Below are 12,754 nucleotides of genomic sequence, written 5' to 3'. Positions count from 1 at the left end.
GAAAAAGATCACAAGCGCGTAGTTAAGCAGTTTAGACGTTATCCGAGAAGTTCGGTCCGGGATGTCGCCAATAAGCTGAATTTGTCAAGTTCATTCGTCCAGCGGACCAAGCAGCGGGAGGGCCTGCGTACATACAAGGTTCAGAAGGCTCCTAACCGCGACGAAAGGCAAAACATGGTGGGGAAGACGCGAGCCCGGAAGCTGTACACCGAAATGCTGACGAAGCCGCATTGCCTGGTAATGGACGATGAAACCTACGTCAAAGCGGACTTTCGTCAGCTGCCGGGCCTGTTGTTCTTCTCCGCAGAGGACAAATTCAGCGTTCCGGAGGAGATTCGCAAGCAGAAACTATCCAAGTTTGCCAAAAAGTACATGGTGTGGCAAGAGATCTGCTCTTGCGGAAAGCGGAGCGCCCCCTTCGTGATGACCGGCACGGTAAACGGGCAGGTTTACCTTAAGGAGTGCCTACAGAAGCGCTTACTACCACTATTGAAGCACCATCTTCTGGCCGGATCTCGCTTCGTGCCACTATTCAAAGGACGTGTTGGAGTGGTACGAAGCCAACGGGGTCACCTTCGTGCCAAAGGAAATGAACCCGCCCAACGCGCCGGAGCTTCGCCCAATAGAGAAATATTGGGCGATTATGAAGCAGGCCCTCCGGAAGAACCCAAAAGTTGTCCAATCGGAGGCGGACTTCAAGAGAAAATGGATTTCTGTTCAAAAAAAAAAAAACTACAACCTGACGTTGTACAGAACCTTATGGACGGGGTAAAGAGGAAGGTGTGAGCATATCGGCTTGGGCTCGAAGTATGAATAAAAAGAAAATGCCAAAAGTTGTTTAATAGTTTTTATTTTACTGTCTAAAATTTTCAAAAGGATCGGTCTACTGGGCGAATTTCTACAGCGTTTTTTCCGTGATGCAATTTGATGTGACACACCCTTTATTTAGCTTCACGTGTTTGTAACATGTCTGTAGCGCTGTCCCACCGATTGATCTGAAATTTGAAACACAGCTTTATCTCTGCAGTCATTATAAAATTGCGTATTCCATGATCTTGAAAATTCAAGAATGCGGCAGCTACAAAGTGGCGGATTACATATTTTCTCAAAACCCCATGGGTATCAAATTGACAGTTATTTATGACAAATGTAAAAAAATGTGAATCAAACCTCATACTTGAAAATCTGTTTTTGTGCGATTCGTTTTTGAGCAATTCCTCATTTGTGCGATCATTTTTGCGCGATTTCATTATTTGTGCGTTTCAAGTTCCGATTTAATAATAAAAACTCCTAGAAAGGGTCCCACAAATGAGAAATTGCTCAAAAACGGATTGCACGAACACAGGTTTGCCCGTATATGAAACTCTCAACACCTTTTGGGACTGTTTCAACAAAGTGACAAATGAAAATAATAGTAAGCGTCGGGTTCAGGAAAAAAATCCTATTGCTAACGAAATCGACCGCCATGTGAAAACATTTCGAATCGATCCCAATCACGATCCATACATTTGGTGGTCATTTAAATCCTAGCAATCAATTGGGGCCAAGGATTGGTAGAGCTTATCTTCCAGCTTTTTACAGTAGTATTACAGTGAAGATTGTTCTGTGAAGTTGGCTTGGTGTACGAAACAAAGCGTAATCGGTTGTCACTATCAATTTTTGAATCTTTATAATTTACCGTTTTGACATAAATTCCGAACACTTCAATCTAGAAACTAAGTTTACTGAACATCAATATCGTTTTGATACCTATAAATGTTGTTATACGGAGAGGAATATCGGGGTTTTCACTTTTCAATTATTTATAACATTGATGTTTAGTAAATTCAGCTTTTAAAATGAGGTGTTCGGAATTTGAGTCAAAACGGTATACATCATAATTCACCATTGGTTAGTTTTGAGTACCAGCATTTCAGTAATCAAACCTTATTTTTAACTATGTATGAATGATTTTGCTATGATATGCTAGCCAGCTAATGGGCTATTTTCTTATGATGTATGTTGCGTCAATGAGAAATTATCGTTTTTTTTCTAATAACCGGTATCCGGCCGGATAGCAAATATTGACCGGATAGGCCGGATACCGGATAGTTACCGGATACCCGTTTCTTCTCTACTAATCATACAGATAATGTAAAAAATCGAGAAAATAAAATAGGTAAACAAAACATTTCAAATTGAACGGTTTCATTGTGATTAAAAATAATAATGATACTGATAATGTACTAAAAGCTAGAAAATAATTAGCCAAGTACCAGTTGGTAGTTATCGCACCCCTCCCTTCATTAATCTAAGGCATTGATGAGAGTAAAATAAAATCGTGGGGTATATGATGGAACAATTAATAAAGGAAATCCGACGTGCCACAAATTTTCACAAAAAACACCACAGATTTTCTGGAAAAAATCTGTATAGATACCGGAACTGGCATATCCGGTTTACTCAAAGTACTTGACGATGCTCACTCACGGGTTATTGTGATTGACGATTGACAAGTGATCTCATCGCCAGGTGTTAGGGTTAAGGCATGATATGAAAATTGATATAAAACAAATTTCCGTTTTTTTAATGCAAACGTTACAACCAATGTTGCCACATTTTAATCTTCAAAAATCTTAATCATATGTACCTTTTCATCCAAAAATCTGTACCATCGAAAATATTCGTTGTAGAGAAAATCCATTTTATTAGCATAAAAAAATCATTTATTAACTACAAATATCACATTTACATTTAATTCGTCATTCGTGTGTTTGATGATGCTCATACATAGTTTTACTAAACCTAGATTGCACTATCATTCATTAAAAGTTTCAAGCTGCCGCACCAAGAGATACTGCGGCTTAAAAGTAATCATGTACCTTCATGTAGTTTTGCTCAAAGCTAAGAAATTTCACTCGCTGAAAAAATCCGTACCAATCTGTACTTTTTGACGAAAATCTGTGCTCTGTACCGTACAGAATCTGTACCAAAAATAACGAAAATAAGCAAGCTTGTTCAAACTTGATGAACGGAACTTGCCTAATTAAGGGCGATATAGTTGCTGTTCAACCGACCCGTCATGTTGCTAGCGATATATGTTGCTCCACGAAGGGGATAGCGATATCGTATTGCGACGGTGTGCGAGATCAACAAAAATCAAATGGAAAAACACATTGGCGATAATACTTTCCCATATTCTGCCGAAAATATCGGCGGAATAGAATCGGAGCGTAGGTGATCTGGGATTCCATGGATTTTTTGTCGCATGGACAGATCAAAAATGACAGAGGAATTGCAGAAGTAAGGGAAGCAAACTTGGTTAGAGATGCCTGGTGAAGGGTGCACGTCGTGGGTAAGGTACTCATGGTATAAAGACATAAAACTTGACTGAGGAGTCAGTTGGAGTAGATTTTCGAAGTTATCAATCACCAATGGATTCATGATCTTGCAACGGATGAGAAATCTGTAGGATAATTCTGTGAACCGAAGAGTAAGCGGGGGTACTCCTGCCAAGACTTCGAGACTCATCGTATGTGTCGAATGCAAACACCCCATGGCTATACGCAAGCAACGATATTGTATTCTCTCCAGCTTGAGAATATGAATCCTGGCAGCTGATCGGAAGCAAAAACTGCCATATTCTAACACTGATAATATCGTTGTTTTGTACAACTGAATGAGGTCTCCTGGATGGGCACCCCACCATGTTCCGGTAATTGTTTGGAGAAAATTGATTCTTTGCTGGCATTTCTGTTTCAAATACGCAATGTGTCTCCCCCAGGTACACTTAGAATCAAAATATACACCCAGGTATTTGAAAAACATAGAGTGTTGGATCGTTTTGCCGGATAGGTGAAGCTGGAATTGGGCGGGTTCGTGCTTCCTAGAAAAAACGACCATTTCAGTTTTCTCCGTAGAGAATTCGATACCCAGCTTGAGGGCCCACGTGAACAGATTGTTCAGGGTATCTTGCAACGACTTTTGCAGAGCGACGGGATTAGTACCCATGATGGAAATAACTCCATCGTCTGCAAGTTGTCTCAGCGTGCAGTCTCTAGTTAGACAATCATCCATATCATTGACGTAAAAACTGTACAAGAGGGGGCTTAGGCAGGAGCCTTGCGGTAGGCCCATAAAACTGTAACGAGAAGATTTTGAGTTGCCATGAGAGAAATTCATGTGCTTTTCTGACAGTAAATTGTACAGGAAATTATTCAGAATTGGTGAAAGTCCACGATTATGAAGCTTCTCTGAGAGAATTTCCATGGAAACTGAATCAAATGCCCCTTTGATATCGAGGAAAACGGAAGCCATTTGTTCTTTGCGAGCAAATGCAATTTGGATTTCAGAAGATAGCAGCGCGAGACAATCGTTCGTCCCTTTACCTCGGCGGAAGCCAAACTGCGTATTTGACAGCAAATTGTTCGTTTCGACCCACTTGTCCAAACGAAGTAGAATCATTTTCTCTAACAATTTACGAATACAGGATAACATTGTAATCGGCCTATACGAGTTGTGATCGCTAGCCGGCTTGTTGGGTTTCCGTATGGCTATCACTCTCACTTGTCTCCAGTCATGCGGGACAATATTCAGCTCCAGAAACTTGTTGAACAAGTTCAGCAAACGCTGTTTTGCCAAGTCGGGAAGATTCTTCAACAAGTTGAATTTAATCTTGTCCGACCCCGGAGCTGAATTGTTACATGAGAGAAGGGCAATTGAGAATTCCACCATCGAAAAATTCTCATAATCGCTTTGAAGTGGAATGTCGCGTACGACGTTTTGTGCAGGAACGGTGTCGGGGCAAACCTTCCTTGCAAAGTTAAAAATCCAACGGTCAGAGTATTCCTCACTTTCGTTTGTATGGTTCCAGCCACGCATTTTCCTAGCCGTATTCCAAAGAGTACTCATAGCGGTCTCCCTTGACAAACCATTGACGAACTTCCGCCAATATACACGCTTTTTTGCTTTAATCAAACCTTTTAGTTTGGCTTCTAGAGCTTGGTACTTTAGAAACCATTCCACTAATCCAGTTTTCCTGAATTTTTTGAAAGCGGATGATTTTTCAAGGTAGACCTTTGAACACTCCCTGTCCCACCAAAGTGATGGAGGACGACGTCGGAAAGTGGTAGCCGGTACACGTTTCTTTTGAGCTTGAAGTGCGCTTTCGTAAATCAAACTCGATATAAAGTTATACTCTTCGAGTGGAGGAAGTTCATGCATTGAAACAATTGCTTCAGATATTATTTCCGCAAATGTTCTCCATTCAATATTCTTCGTGAGGTCATACGCAATATCGACTGACTCACGAGAACCTGATTCATTGGCGATCGATAAAATTATTGGTAGGTGATCACTACCGTGGGGATCTTGGATTACCTTCCACATGCAATCCAGGGATAACGAAGAAGAGCAAAGTGATATGTCTAGCATGCTTGCCCGTGCAGGAGGATTGGCTATTCTGGTTGCTTCCCCAGTATTCAAAACTGTCAATTTGAAGTTGTCGCACAGATCATAAATCAAAGTGGCACGGTTGTCATCGTAGAGTGATCCCCATGCTGTTCCATGGGAGTTGAAATCACCTAAGATTAACCGCGGCTGCGGCATTGCCTCGATAGTATCAAAGAACTGATGGCGGCCTACCGTAGTTCTGGGAGGGATATATATCGAAGCAATGCAGAGGTCTTTGCCATTGATTTGTGTCTGGCAAGCAACAACTTCAATGCCTGTCATCGATGGGAGAGTGACTCTATAGAAGGAGTGACATTTTTTAATCCCCAATAGTACGCCACCAAACGAGTCATTTCGATCGAGGCGAATTATGTTGAAATCGTGGAAATTCAGCTCGTCGGCTGAAGAAAGCCATGTTTCACAGAGGGAAAATACATCACAGTTAGAGTTATGAACTAAAAATTTAAATTGATCTAGTTTAGGGATGATGCTTCTGCAATTCCACTGTATTACAGTGGTCAATTCCTTGACCTCTTGCACTGAATCAGGCATCGAGGGAAATGAACGCTGCTAAAAAGGCACATTTTTCTTTCAAGAATGTTCTCACTACCGGAAGCAAACATAATACTATGCTTTTAAGAGAGTCATTAATATTCAAAGCATTCAAAATGTTGTCCACCAGGTCAGAAAGCGCAAACAAGCCAGGTTGTGACTGTTGCTTTGACCGCGAAAAAGGAACATACGTATTGGGTGTTGTTCCGGAACGTGCTGAGGACCCCTGGTGCGTAGAAGAACCGTGTAAACCAGGAGGTACTTGCTTCGGTCTATTTTCAGCACGTTCGGTTCGAAGTTTCAATCCAACTTGGGAAATTTCGGACTTCTTACTGGGGAGTGATGGAAAAGTAGTAATTTTCCTTTTCCTGATGGCACCCTGCGATGTACCAGAACTTCCCGCGTTGGGAGCGTCAGCGACAGGCTCGTCGTTCTGCAGGAGGGAGTTTTGTAAGCAAAATAATATTATTGAATACATACATTGCATTGCATGTACATTGCTAGTAGCTAATTGCTTATTGCCCTGGTGCTCCGGTTTGGTGGTCATCGGGTCAACATCGTTTGCCGACGGACGCGGGAATTGAATCTGTCTATCTCACGGCATGGAGAGTTGAGTTTAAGTTTTCCACGAGGACCTTTCTCAAGGCTAGAGACGAATGAATTGCCTAAGTTTTAATTATCTATAGTTCAAAACAACTACAACAACAATATTAATAGATCACAGATCAAACGAAGCCTTCGTTCTACGGGGAATGAGAAAAGAGAAAGGAAATATTACGATTTAAGCTCCGCCATTTCTCGATAGAACTTCGATTATCCGCAAGCGGATGATTCGTGCTTTGGATTAACCGCGAAAGCGAGTACCTTATTGATTCTATAGACTTTCCCGAAATTTGTTAGAGAGTGGTAGACCCTTGCTCTTATATTCAGGTAATAGTTTTCATATTATTTGACCACTGGTGCACACGATCATACATATAGAGAGTTTAACAAGTTCTGTTGCAATAAAACATAGTTTTCATGCTGAAATATTTTTTTGTGTTTTCAACTCTTTATTATTCTTTCATTGCGTTATCCACGGTTACCTTGCCACTTATTTCTACAATATCTGCATCAATCGATAGGAACTATTTTTACGCATGTCGGTGAAGATACCAATAAAAAAATACCAATAACTTCTAATTACAACTGACATTTTTCGTAGCCGATGGAATGACAGTTTTATCATTTGAATTAGAATCACACCATCCTACGAGAATATTCTGAGGTGGTGGAGTCTTGGAATTGACCCTTCTGGTCATGGGAACCATTTGAAATTTCAAGAAATTTACGAAAATGGACAAGTCCTAAGGCTAATATTTTTTAGGAAGCGATGGAATGAAAATTTTTTCATTTAAATTAGAAGCTCACCATCTTACGAGAATATTTCGAGGTGGTGAAGTCTTGGAATTGATCCATCTGGTCAAGGCAACCGTTTGAAATTTCAAGAAATTTACGAAAATGGACAAGTCCTAAGGCTAATATTTTTTGGAGGCGATGGAATGACATTTTTGACGTAGGATTACGTCTTTCGGGAACATATTGGGGTACAAATTGAAAATCGAAAATCGAGAACATCGTGAAAATTGTCCAATTTCAAACGCACATTGCTCAGTCATTTCTTGATGGATTGATGAAATTTTTGCGTCAATAGATTTCGGCACTCCATAACAATTTTTTGTTTTGAAGAAAATAATATATGTCATGAAACTAACTATCGAACAATTGAAAAATCACAGCCCCTATCCTAACGGAAATACCCACTTCTGATTGGTCGAAATTGACGACACATGCGGCGGGTCCCTAACAGAGACATCAAAACCAAGCTGCCTGGGGGAAATCGACATTGAAAATACATGAAAATAGGGGGTGATCTCCGATTTATGAAATAAATCGTTCATCAGCTAATCGAATGCTTTTCAGCAGTTTGATATTCGATACGATTAATCGCCCCAAATAATCGATTAATCGATTAATCGTCACACTGAGAGGAATAATTAGTTAGACTAATATTTCTCATTTGCTAGAAAGCCATCTAGAATCAAAAAAGTTTTTTTTTTTTTTTTATATATCTGTATTATAGTGATTTTCAACTCATTTGGCTGGTTCGTCACTTTTACTTCCATTTTTGGAAGAATGTCGGGAGTGAGAATTGAACTCGTGACCTTCAGCGTGAGAGGCATGGATGTTACCACTACGCCAGATCGCCTCCACAAATCAAAAAAGTGTTCATTCCGCCTGATAATCAATTATTATCTTTTACGCTAAACTCGTAAACGAAGCTCAATTCGCGTTGACGGCATTGAGCTTCCCCGACGAGTTCAGGGGAGCGTCAAAGATAATAATTAAAGTTCAGAATGGAACTGCAGCGGCCGTACGTTTTTTTCTCTGGATCGATTAATCGACGAAAATTATTCGTTCGCTTCGATTATTGGTTGCGCAGTATTCGTTCGATTAATAATCGATTTCTGTAGGAAGTATTCGATTAATCGATTAATCAAACGATTATCGGGAATCACTAGTAGAGGAAACTTTTGTTCCTACCACAATGTGTTCCTCAACAGAGACATTCAAACCAAATCAGTTTAACGATGTAATTCTTCAAACATATCTGAAATCAAAAGATAGCCTAACGGAATCCTACGTCAACTATGCGGTCGTGTCTCGGACACAACCCCTTAGTGACTTTTTTCATTTAAATTAGAAGCTCACCATCTTACGAGAATATTCTGAGGTGGTGAGGTCTTGGAATTGACCCTTCTGGTCATGGGAACCATTTGAAATTTCAAGAAATTTACGAAAATGGGCAAGTCCTAAGGCTAATACTTTTTTGGAGGCGATGGAATGACAATTTTTCCCATACATTTGTTCTGCCGATTTGTGTGCTAACCCTACCCGTATTCCGAATGCTTATAACCCGAACATTTTCTAATAGATCGGAGAGATGTTTGCATCAATTGATAGGAAATATTTACACGTCTATCACAATTAATATGTTATTTTTCTTGAGATGAACAATAACTGTAAAATGTTAAGCGTTATCTAAACGCACTAGTTGCCAAGTTTTAATTGGCCCGATTTACGGTTTCTCCAACACAGACTTCAAAATTGATGTGTTTGTGGAAGTCCGCTTTGCAAATAAAGGGTGTGTCACATCAAATTGCATCACGGAAAAAACGCTGTAGAAATTCGCCCAGTAGACCGATCCTTTTGAAAATTTTAGACAGTAAAATAAAAACTATTAAACAACTTTTGGCATTTTCTTTTTATTCCTACTTCGAGCCCAAGCCCGTATGCTCACACCTTCCTCTTTCCCCCTTCCATAAGGTTCTGTACAACGTCAGGTTGTAGTTTTTTTTTTTGAACAGAAATCCATTTTCTCTTGAAGTCCGCCTCCGATTTGACAATTTTTGGGTTCTTCCGGAGGGCCTGCTTCATAATCGCCCAATATTTCTCTATTGGGCGAAGCTCCGGCGTTGGGCGGGTTCATTTCCTTTGGCACGAAGGTGACCCTGTTGGCTTCGTATCACTCCAACACGTCCTTTGAATAGTGGCACGAAGCGAGATCCGGCCAGAAGATGGTCGGGCCCTCGTGATGCTTCAATAGTGGTAGTAAGCGCTTCTGTAGGCACTCCTTAAGGTAAACCTGCCCGTTTACCGTGCCGGTCATCACGAAGCGGGCGCTCCGCTTTCCGCAAGAGCAGATCGCTTGCCACACACAGGCAATGCGGCTTCGTCAGCATTTCTGTGTATAGCTTCCGGGCTCGCGTCTTCCCCACCATGTTTTGCCTTTCGTCGCGGTTAGGAGCCTTCTGAACCTTGTATGTACGCAGGCCCTCCCGCTGCTTGGTCCGCTGGACGAATGAACTTGACAAATTCAGCTTATTGGCGACATCCCGGACCGAACTTCTCGGATCACGTCTAAACTGCTTAACTACGCGCTTGTGATCTTTTTCACTGACGGAGCATCCATTTTCGCCGTTCTTCACCTTCCGGTCGATGGTTAGGTTCTCGAAGTATCGTTTTAGTACTCTGCTGACCGTGGATTGGACGATTCCCAGCATCTTACCGATGTCCCGATGTGACAACTCCGGATTCTCGAAATGAGTGCGCAGGATTAATTCACGACGCTCTTTTTCGTTCGACGACATTTTTCCAACTTTACGAAAAATTGACAGTGAAGCATGGCCAACGTGATCTATACACTCTTATCTGATTATAAGCGAAAGCTGAAGATATAATTCCTGAAAATTAAATTTCTACAGCGTTTTTTCCGTGATGCAATTTGATGTGACACACCCTTTATACATGCAAGCCAGGGGTATTTTTGTTCCCCCCGAGCTGTGTTTCCCTAACACGGACAACAAATTCAATGTACCAATGTATCCGCTTTGCCAAAACATGCAAGTCGGGGGTATTTTAGTTCCCACCGAGCGGTGTTTCCCTAACACGGACTTTAAAATTAATGTGCCTGGGGGAATCCGCTTTGCAAATACATGCAAGTCGTGGGTATTTTTTAGTGTTGAGTACTTTCTTTACTACTCGCTTGTCGTTGTGCAGACCGGAATATGTTTCCCTAAAGCGTACTTTTAGACTGAGAAGCCTGGGAAAATCGTCATTTCAGATACCAGAAGTGAATAAACTCTCGCGGTTCGAGAGCTATGTAAACATGATATGTGCAATACATTCAGATGGAATTGAATTGTGAAATACAATGATCGTTTGACAATTTTCACATATTTTGCTACCCAGAATTTTATATAGAATATAGATATACACTGCATTTATTTTGATACAACGTATATTTCATGGAAATATGCTTTCAAATCCCCGTAGGAAAGCCTCACTGTTGCATGTTGTGGGGTTCGATTCCACTCAAGCGGAATATAGGAACATAAGTGTTTATAGTATGTGATCGATACATGAGTGGGAATGAGAAATTATGGTGCGGGTTGGCAGCGCTGTTCAATCGTAAATTTAAAATATTAATATATTATATATCTAATATGTAAATCTACAGTCTGGTAGCGATATCCATATTATTCTCTATGAGTTTACCAGGCCAGGCTTACCAGTTTGAAATTGTTCGAGTTTTAAATGAAAATTTTTACTACTGAAGTAGTAAAAACAAAAAACACTGAAAAGTTATTTCAAAAATTTCGATGCATTCTAAAATAATATTAAAAGTGGTAAACAGGTGGATTGTATAATATAATTTCGTAGTTCTACATCGAAAATGCGGTCTTGTCCTAGATACAACCCCTTACAATTTTTTTTTGTTTCATTTTTGTAGCTTACATCCATAAAATAATTCATTTGTAGGGAAAATTATCAATAGGAGAGATTGAATTTAGTACGTAAGCTCATACAGTTTTGACGTAGGACTACGTCTTTCATTTCTATACTGAGGTGTAAGTTCACAGTTTCGAAACCGAAAGCGTTACGCCGATGAACGAGATTTTGAGCGTTAATAGCTCTTAAACAACTGAACAAAATCGTATGATTAGCATTTCATTCGAAAGATATAATGTCTACGTGTGTGATACTTTTTGATCCAAAAACTTGTTTCAATAGCCCAAAAATTGTTTTCAAAACAGGCTATTGAAATCACACCAATCGGTATATAAGCGAGTGCCGCTCGGAAATCCACTCAGTTATGATTGCGCAACGATTGAGGTATGATCGCTGGAATGGATGGATGTTACCCTAACACAGACTTCAAAACCATGGAGCCAGGGGAAATCGGCGTTGCAAAATAGATTCAAGCTGCGAGTACTTTTGTACTCGCTTGCGTTTCTGGAAATTGGAATGTTTCCCTAACACAGACTTCAAAACCATGAAGCCTGTGGAAATCGGCATAGCAAATTAGATGGAATCAGCGGGAAATTTTGTACTTGTTTGCGTTTGTTTCCCTAACACAGATTTCAAAAACATGGAGCCTGGGGAAATTGGCATTTCAAAATAAATGCAAACTACGGGTACTTTTCTACTTGCTTGCATTTTTGCAAACCGGAATGTGTTTTCCCAATACAGATTCCGGAACCAAAAAGTTGGAAAAATCGGCATTGCAGATACATTCAAGTCGACACACTTTTATACCCCCAAGCGTGTTTACACTCCTAAATTCGTTTTGCTATCACGGTCTACAAAAGCGGGTACAAATGCAACGCTTTGGTTCGATTATCCAAGACTGCATTAGAAGATATCTCTTCATGTCGTTAGCTCACTGAACTTCAACTACGCATACCGTTTGGTGATTAGGCAAAATGTGAATAACTATTTGCTGCGATAACTACTACCATAATGCATGAATTGACTTAAATTGGGATTTGTTTGCAATTGCATTCATAAATAGTTTCATTCATTCGCTAGTTTAATCAATAATTTAATCAATACATACAAAAGATAGCTCTGCGCAGTGGCGATATCGTATCCAATGAGAGACATGCGAGGTGGGATTATTGCTAATTGAAGAAATACATTTGATTACTAAGCCAACGGCAGTCCTACGTCAACCTTGCGGTTATATCATAGGTATAACCCATCCATAGTTTTTTGACAATTTTTCTTACGAATCATTCTAAAGCAGCTTGTATGTATCCATCATGTTTTCCAGAAAATAATCATTATGATTTCTATCGATCATTTATCATTAAGAACAGAAATATATACTGTTCATGACACAAAGAAACGAAATGTAGATCAAGTTTATCAACACCCGGCAAATGTTTTC

At 40.2% G+C, this 12,754-nt stretch overlaps 2 protein-coding genes across 3 annotated transcripts in view; one reads left to right on the top strand and one right to left on the bottom strand.

Annotated features, from left to right (window-relative positions):
* LOC129770993 (putative alpha-L-fucosidase) overlaps positions 1 to 12,754 on the bottom strand; it is a 442,537-nt gene that overhangs the window by 304,609 nt on the left and 125,174 nt on the right. The gene's annotated exons all lie outside the window — the stretch shown is intronic.
* Positions 1 to 12,754, top strand: part of LOC129770991 (serine protease nudel) — a 56,477-nt gene that overhangs the window by 16,138 nt on the left and 27,585 nt on the right. The window lies entirely within an intron of this gene.

This window comes from Toxorhynchites rutilus, chromosome 2 (assembly GCF_029784135.1).
Source record: "Toxorhynchites rutilus septentrionalis strain SRP chromosome 2, ASM2978413v1, whole genome shotgun sequence".
Classification (NCBI taxonomy): domain Eukaryota; kingdom Metazoa; phylum Arthropoda; class Insecta; order Diptera; family Culicidae; genus Toxorhynchites; species Toxorhynchites rutilus.
This window is presented reverse-complemented; position numbering and strand designations above follow the sequence as displayed.